The following is an 8,207-nucleotide window of genomic DNA, read 5'->3' as shown; positions in this document are numbered from 1 at the left end:
CAGTGCAGGGAGTGTGTTATCTCCTTGTCAACCAAACAGCTCACCCCAGAGTGAAGCTCTGAAAGTAATCGTTGTGAGGGAGCCATCGGTCATGAGTGGAACTTCATATATATGAACATCCTCACTGGGGAGGTTCCCCAAGAGTGCCAACTAGGTGAGATACTTTCAGGAGCTGTGTTACACTTTCTAAACTGCCAGGGTCCTTTGCCAGGGCTATGTGACTGCCAGTAGTTGTGGCAGAAGTCATCTCTCCTCTACCATCTGACAGAGTCCCACAGTGTGTGCCAGTCCCCACAGCATGTTTAGCTTAGCAGGCCTCTGTGCTTTCTTCCCAACCCCTGGAAGGAATCATGAGTGGTCTCCTGGCCTGCGTGGGGCCTCATTTCCTCCCATCTGACTTGCTAGACATAGAAGTAATCAACTTTGTCCTGGAGGACATGAGGTGCATTATGCAGGTGGCTTGCAGAAATTTACCTTCATGGACATTTTAGGTCTCGTGTGATGGTTATTATGGATGTATCCAGCCTCCAAGTCACCCAACCCTGCAACTGCTTGCCACATTGCTCTTGTTTGTATGATTAAAAATACCTAATTGTTTAAGCTTCCTTTAATTATGGAGGTTCTGTACATAATATGGTGTTTTGAAAACAGCATTGTAGTCCACCAGCCTGAAGGGTTAAATAGCTTTTGTAGAAGTCCCCAGCTCTGTCTGAGAGGGGACAGTATCATGGCAGAGAGTAATCTCCATATCCTTAATTAAAGCCAAAATGTATTCCCTCCAGGTGTCTGTGTTGTGTTAAATTAACCACTTGAGACTCCTTGGAGGCCTCAGAAGGCCATTCTAATATTCCATCAAGCCCATTTTTTTCTGTACAGTACACATGTAGTGAGTCCAGGGAATTCCATGGATGTGATCCTACTGTTGTTTATCCTTGCCAGAAGATGTACCCTACACATCCCATGTTTATAGGTGATGTTGTATGGGATACATGGTGATGAATAGGCAGTCCATATTTTCATAAATAGTCATCCTAACAGATGTTCTGTGGTACAAGAAGGAATACGTACCAAAATATGTCTTTCCCTGTGATGAAGAAAAACCAAACAGTATTCCTTTCATAATGAGAGAGATCCTATATAATCAACTTGCCACTAGGCAATGGTACAGTATTGTGGACTGGACTCAACTTTGGCCTCTGTTGGCAGCTTGGGCATTCAGCAGTTATGTAAACCAGGTGAGTTTGTTGAGGGGAAGGCCATGATGCTGTTCTCACATACGGCTTTATCCTTACTCCCGTGGCAATAAAGGACATAGGTCCATGTGTCATCTTAAAAACTTAATTGTTGAGAGCTTTGTCCAGAGTGGATACACAATGGTGAGCACTTGTATTGGGCGAAGCGGGGGGGGGAGGTCCTTTTCCTAAAAGTGTCCTTTTCCTTTTAGGAAAGTCCATCCATATAACTCTCTCACAGACATTTCCTATATCATTGAGTCTGCTGGTTCATATGGCCCAAGAACCATAGAAGCTTGTTTTATAGCCTGGACCTGCTTCTGAAGTCTTTCTTTTTCTAGGCCTCACAGGCTGTCCAGTAAATATGTCAGAAAAGCAGGACTAAATGTTGTATATGTCACCTCCAAAATCCAAAAAATCCCCCATACCATGTGTTTTATCTCTCTTTGCATTTATGTAACATGCAGAAACTTATCTCTTCTTTTAGAAAAGTTATCTCTACATGCTCCAGACCAGTGGACTCTTAAGACCTTCTCTGCTATGGCAGGATCTCTTCCTTTTATGCGGTTTGTTTCCCACCATCCAGCACTTACGCTTCACGTTGAGGTATCTAGGGTACTTGCTACCTCACCAGGTTCTGTGAACATACAATAGCACGGTAAGAGACCAAAAAGATGGTCTGTGGAATACCAAGATGATCATGTTCCCTCCAGACTGTATTTAGAAAGTAACAATAGTTGGAATAGCTGTGGAGCAAAGCAGTAGATGGATACTGTTGTGCCTGTCACATTAAGGGAAAGTGCGTCTGATCATCTTTCCCTCAAATTGATGCCCACAGTTACCATGTCAACTTATACTGGCAGTTGCAGCCTATGCACTAAGGCATGAAAGTGAAAGTAATGGCTTAAGGAATAAAAAGGAAGTGAAACTTTATATTTTCAAATAATATAATTGTTTATATAGGAAAAAATTAATATGGTTCCAGGATACAAGGTCATGATTCCTTTATTTAATTTACTTGTTTGACCTGTATAAAAGATTTCCTGGAATTAAATTAGGCTTACTCATTAATTCAATTTAATATTGGCCTTAATGTTAATTACAGAAATTACAATTTATGTGATTCATTTCTTCATTATGATTTTTATCTTTAAAGTATCACTTCTAAAAGACTGTACTTGTTAAAGTTTAATTTCATGGAACATTTGTTTTTATAACAGGTTGATGTTAGTAAGTTAAACAAGTAGAACAATGCAGAAAAATAAAATGAATTAGGTTTCATGTTACAGCCTCTATGAGGGCTGGGACTACTGGACCTGTATAATATAATACTCCACCAAATTACCTAATACTGCCTGGCTCATCATGGGAGCTTAGCCCTACCTAATGAATGAATGAACAGATTAATATTTTGTAGAGAAAAAACTCCACCAGACCAGGTGACAAATTTAGAGAAAATTAGTTAATCCTAGCAGGGGAAAATAGAGCCTGGAGGCAGAGTTATATTACTAATGAGCACAAAGGGGCTAAATATGTGGAAACGTGTTTCCGCAAGTACAGTGGTATTTATCAGGTGTGGTCTCGGATTATCGGAGTACTATATGAAGTACTGAGATGGAAGAGTGTGAGGAGAAGGTGACAAAGGTTCATATCGGGAACAGGATGATATGGGTGGCTCTGGTCTCGGCACAGTTTGGGAGAGAGCTGGGATGCTGTGAATGTATTGGACTTGCCCCTTGTGCCTGTAAATGATGCTAACCATGGAGCCGCCAGCCAAGTCATAAGGCCCAATACAGAAATCAATGAAACAGAGCATGAACAGACACAGTAGAACTGCGATCGCGCCGGAAACAAATCTTGAGCAGTACCCAAAATACATTTTCTCAGTGATATTTCTGCAGTTACGAGGACCAGTCAGAATTGTGGGAATCATGTTTACCAGAAGATGGACAAGCTCAGCTGAGTAGATAAGAGGGATCAATGTATTTTGTGGTTTCCTGTTTAAGCTCCATCATCTGTTACTTCTGGGGCTGGAAGTAACTCAGAAGGCAGGTGATATATGGGAAATTCCCCCAGGCTACTCAATATTAATTTACATCCAATGGCATTTAGTAAATGTTTCAGCCCAAACTGCTGTTATCTGAGAAATTCCTCTCAAGATAATAGCCAAGAAGTTGGCTAAGTCCAGGTGCTTTAAAATCAGGTCGTCAGGCCTCATATTCCGTCCCATGAATACAGAGAAGATTTGATGAAAGAGAAATGTGGAATTACCTAGGATGCACATTCCAGTTTGGGAAAAGAAGATTGTTTGACCCACGGTGGCTGGTCTGGCAGGGAGGCAAAAGGAAACACCAGGAATGAAGTGAGACAGATTTTATTATGGGAACTAACGGGTGTGAAGTGAGGAGTCAGTCAAGCTGCTCTGACAGCGGCTGGTTCAGAGCTCACTGTGAAAGCAATCTGCCTTTAGGCAGCAATCAGCAAAGCCAGTTATAGAGGCCAGAAACAAAAACATTCCCATGGGTATGAGATAAAGGGGTTTGTGACACTTAGATTAGCTACATGCTAGGAAGGGAATAACAATCTTGGTTCTGGGAACTGGTGGACCTTGGAAAGGTGATTAAAGCAGGAGGGAGAAGTGACCATCTGTGCGCTCCCTCCCGTTGAGGGGAGCCAGTTATATTTTGATAATTGCTCTGGGTCACGCAGACTGCTGTGTGCTTGAGTTTCACAGAATTCGAGGGAAAAGTCCAGGCTCTGGGTTCCCAAGAAGATAGTCCCCATTTCTAAATCCTTGGGAATCATTCTGTCCCAGTCTAAAGGAACATGAATTTATTAGGGTTCTACTAAAAGACACTGAAGAGAAAATTGCAAGTATGTGTTACTTTTTTAAGGCACATTAAATCAAATGTTCATCTCTTCATCATGTTTATGAATCTTTCTCACTGATAAATGTCTTCTAAAGTATGTTCTTTATATTGATAGGTATATTTTTTCTTTGATCTATTTTTTGGTATATTTATATGTTCATCTATGTGGAACTTATATAAAAAATAAAGCTTAATGTGTGGAGCATTTAAATGTCAGTTTTTTAAAATTCTGCCCATTTATCCAAATATTTATGTTAAATGTTCAAAACACCGTTCATTGTTGTGGTTATTTCATAGTCTCCCTTTTTTTGAAAGAATTATTCCTATAGCCTAATTTCGCTTTCAAGTTGCAGATGTCTCAAATGTGTGTAACTGATAACATTTTTTAAAATGACCCCTCTATAAAAAATGTATTTATATGATGCAAGAATTGTTCCATATCAACATGGTGACACAGGAACTGTCAGAAACAAGAACCTTGTCAGAAACAAGGTTACAGTGGTTATCGGAACTGCAGTTGTACAAAACTTTTATCGTGTAGTCAGTTGTGGTAGTTTGAAGCTATATGTACCCCAGAAAAAACATGTTCTTAAACTTAATCCATTCCTGTGGGAGTGAACCCATTGTAAGTAAGCCCTTTTGATGAGGCTACTTCAGGTAAGGTCTGACCCACCTCAGTCAGGATGGGTCTGAATCCTGTTACTGGAGTCCTCTATAAAAGAATGAAATTCAGACATGGAGAGAGAAGGCCATGAAAGCAAGAATCTATAATCAGTGAAACCTGAAAGAGCAGGGAGAGGCCAGCAGACAGCTGCCGTGTGGCAGAGGGGCCAAGGATGGCCGGCAGCCAGGCCTCAGGAAGAAAGCATCGCCTCGATGAGGCCTTGATTTGGACATTTTCCCAGCCTCAGAAACCGTGAGTGAATAAATTCCCGTTGTTTAACCTGACCCATTTCGTGGTATTTGCTTTGAGCAGCATAGGAAACTACTAGTAACACAGTTGATAATAGAGTATTAAAATGTTTGTAAATAATGAATTTTTTCAAAACCAGTTATTCAATTCGCCTGTTAAAACCAGTGAACTGGGGCTGCCTGCCTGGGTGGTGGAAGTGGTAGCGGGTAACGAAGCCTGCTGCCTTCTTGCCACTGCTTTGACTTCCGGGTTCCCTGCTCGCCGAACGGAGAGGACAGCGTGGTTGTGGATGGTCAGATAGCCCCATCGCCCGCTGCCAATGCCCGGCCTTCGCCAGCATGGAGCAGAGGCCGGCAGTGGCAGCAGCAGGCAAGGAGGAAGACGGTGGGACAGCTGCCTGCCTGTGTGATGGGCTGTGCACCCAGCACACAAAACGAGGACATGCTGGAAATACAGACTCACAGTTTATCATCCCTTGCTGTGCTGCTACTAAGGAGTCAGCAAAAGTGGGTGATCAAGCTCAGAGGAGGGTGATGAGAGGTGTTGATGGCCTAGACTTCTTCACTGGGGATGAAGCAATAGGAAAGCCTACATATGCAACATACTGGCCAGTCTGCCATGGAATAATTGAAGATTGGGACTTGATGGAAAGGTTTATGGAGTAAGTGATCTTTAAATACTTAAGGGCAGAACCTGAAGACCATTATTTTCTTTTCACTGAACCTCCACTGAATACTCCAGAAAACAGAGAATATACTCCTGAAATAAAGTTTGAGTCTTTCCATGTTCCAGGCTTGTGCATTGCTGTGCAGGCTGTTCTTGCCTTGGCTGCATCCTGGACCTCCAGACAAGGAGAACGGACGTTGACTGGTACGGTAATAGACAGTGGAGACGGTGTCACTCGTGTCATTCCTGTGGCTGAAGGGTATGGGGTTGGCAGCTGTATTAAGCACATTATAATCACAGGCTGAGATATAACATTTTATTCAGCAACTGCTGAGAGACTGAGAAGGAGGAATCTCCCTAGAGCAATCCTTGGAAACACCTAAGGCAGTAAAGGAGTGCTATAGTTATGTCTGCCCAGATTTAGTAAAAGAAACAAGTATGACATGGGTCAAAGTGGATTAAGCAGTGTACCAGACTCAGTGCTATTTCAAAGAAGGAATTTTCCACTGATGTTGGTTATGAGAGATTCTTGGGACCTGCAATCTTTTTTCATCCAGAGTTTGCTAATCCAAACTTAACACAACCTATCTCAGAAGTTGTAGATAAGGTAATTCAGAATTGTCCTATTGATGTCACGCATCCTCTCTACAAGAACATTGTCCCCTCTGGAGGTTGAACCATGTTCAGGAACTTGGAACGTTGCTTGCAAAGAGATTTGAAAAGGACCATAGATGCCAGGCTGAAATTAAGTGAGGAATTGAGTGGCAGTGGATTGAAGCCAAAGCCTGTTAATGTACCAGTAATCACACACCACATGCAGCAATACACAGGCTGGTTTGGGGGTTGATGCTGGCCTCCACACCTGGGTTCTACCACGTATGCCAACCCCAAAAGGATTATGAAGAAATTGGATCTAGCATTTTTCGTCACAACCTAGTGTTTGGAGTCATGTTGTAAAATTGACTTCTAGTTATTGGGGCTACAGAGGTAGAGAAGAGATAAACCTTCTGATTACCTGTTTTGTCTGGATGGCTGGATTTGACAATAATCAGACCAAATAAAATTATACAGGAATATTAATAAGAGTAGCAACATGTAAATGTAGAGGGAAGCTAAAATGAATAAGTGTTTTTCTTTACATTGAATATTTGAATCTTATGTGTAACGAAAAGAAGTGGTTTTTAGTTCTTTCTGTGCCCTGATATTTTGTATGTTATTGAATTATCCAAGATTGGATGGGATTTATTGGTATGTGGATAGCACTATAATGCTTGAATTGTATGCCTCTAAGTGTGCAGTGCAAGAGCTTGTTTGTATTTCATACTTTTTATATTTTGAGGAAAAAGTCAAAGAAAAACTGTAGCATTTGAGGGAAAAAAGTGACCAAGTAACGGATAAATCCTAAAAATAGCCCTGAGACTTTACATACACACTTGGGATTCCAGTTATTAAGAATTGCTTCCATCCCCTTCCACTCTCTCAGTGGTTTTCTTTGTGAGCGCTTTGGGAACTAAAAAGCTAGTATTTTGGATTACTGATGTCTGCTAGTGCTTTCTGATTATTCGCACATTTCTTCTTGCTTTAAAAGTAAAGACAAGGCTGTTGGACCAGTTAAAAAAAATTAACTGATTACAATTAGAATTAGTATAAGAATTAATATTTTACCAGACACAAGCTCTGGGTATAAAAAATGTGCTGTAATTTCAGCAATCAAATTTAAATTTAATTTTTTAAATTTCAAGGAGTATAAATAAAACAAAGGGGAAACCTGGAAAAATATAATAATCTTAGAACAGAAAAGTAAAAAATTAAATAAATGAAAGAAACATACCATATTAGTGGATGTGAAATCCTATTAATGCAAGGAAGTCAATGTTTGCCACATTATTCTGTAAATTAAATGTACTTCAAATGAACTAAAGTAACAACTGCAATTACAAGTCAAACTGCTGTAGTCAGTGGTTACAACACAAATAGTGAATCCTATTGTAAATGATGGACTGTGTAGTCAATAGTACAATTATAAAAATGTGCCTTCATGAATTGTAAAAAATGCATCACATAATGCAAGGTGCTAATAAGGCAGTATATGGGAACTCTATTTTATGCATGATTTTTCTGTAAATGGACAAGTTCTCTAATAAAATTTTTGTAATAAAAAAAAGATCTTTGGCAAAGGTAACAACATGGGTAAATATAAACATCACTACTATTGTGTGTTCAGTTTGTAGCTCCACTTATTACTTCCTACAAGATAAATGATAAATCACTGGATTTGGACTCAAACAAATATGTAAGTTGTAATAAGAGCTACATAAATGTGGGGGGATGGGAGAGTATAAGACCATAGTTTATGCTACTGAAGTTAAGTGTTACCAAAGCAAATGAGTTTGTTACAGATTTAGGATGTTAAATTTAAGCCCCACGGTAACCACAAAGAAAGTATTAGACAATATGCAAACTCATGGAGACAGAAAGTAGTGTACAGGTTACCAGGTGTGGGTTGGAGGGGGAATGGGGAGTGAA

At 40.3% G+C, this 8,207-nt stretch overlaps 1 pseudogene; it reads left to right on the top strand.

The window, feature by feature from the left end:
• Position 1: 1 nt before the first annotated feature.
• On the top strand, positions 2-7,865 carry LOC119520963 (annotated as a pseudogene).
• The last annotated feature ends 342 nt before the right edge of the window (positions 7,866-8,207 follow it).

This window comes from Choloepus didactylus, chromosome 27 (assembly GCF_015220235.1).
Source record: "Choloepus didactylus isolate mChoDid1 chromosome 27, mChoDid1.pri, whole genome shotgun sequence".
Lineage (NCBI taxonomy): Eukaryota > Metazoa > Chordata > Mammalia > Pilosa > Megalonychidae > Choloepus > Choloepus didactylus.
The sequence above is the reverse complement of the archived record's forward strand: the minus strand, read 5'-3'. Positions and strand labels throughout refer to the sequence as shown.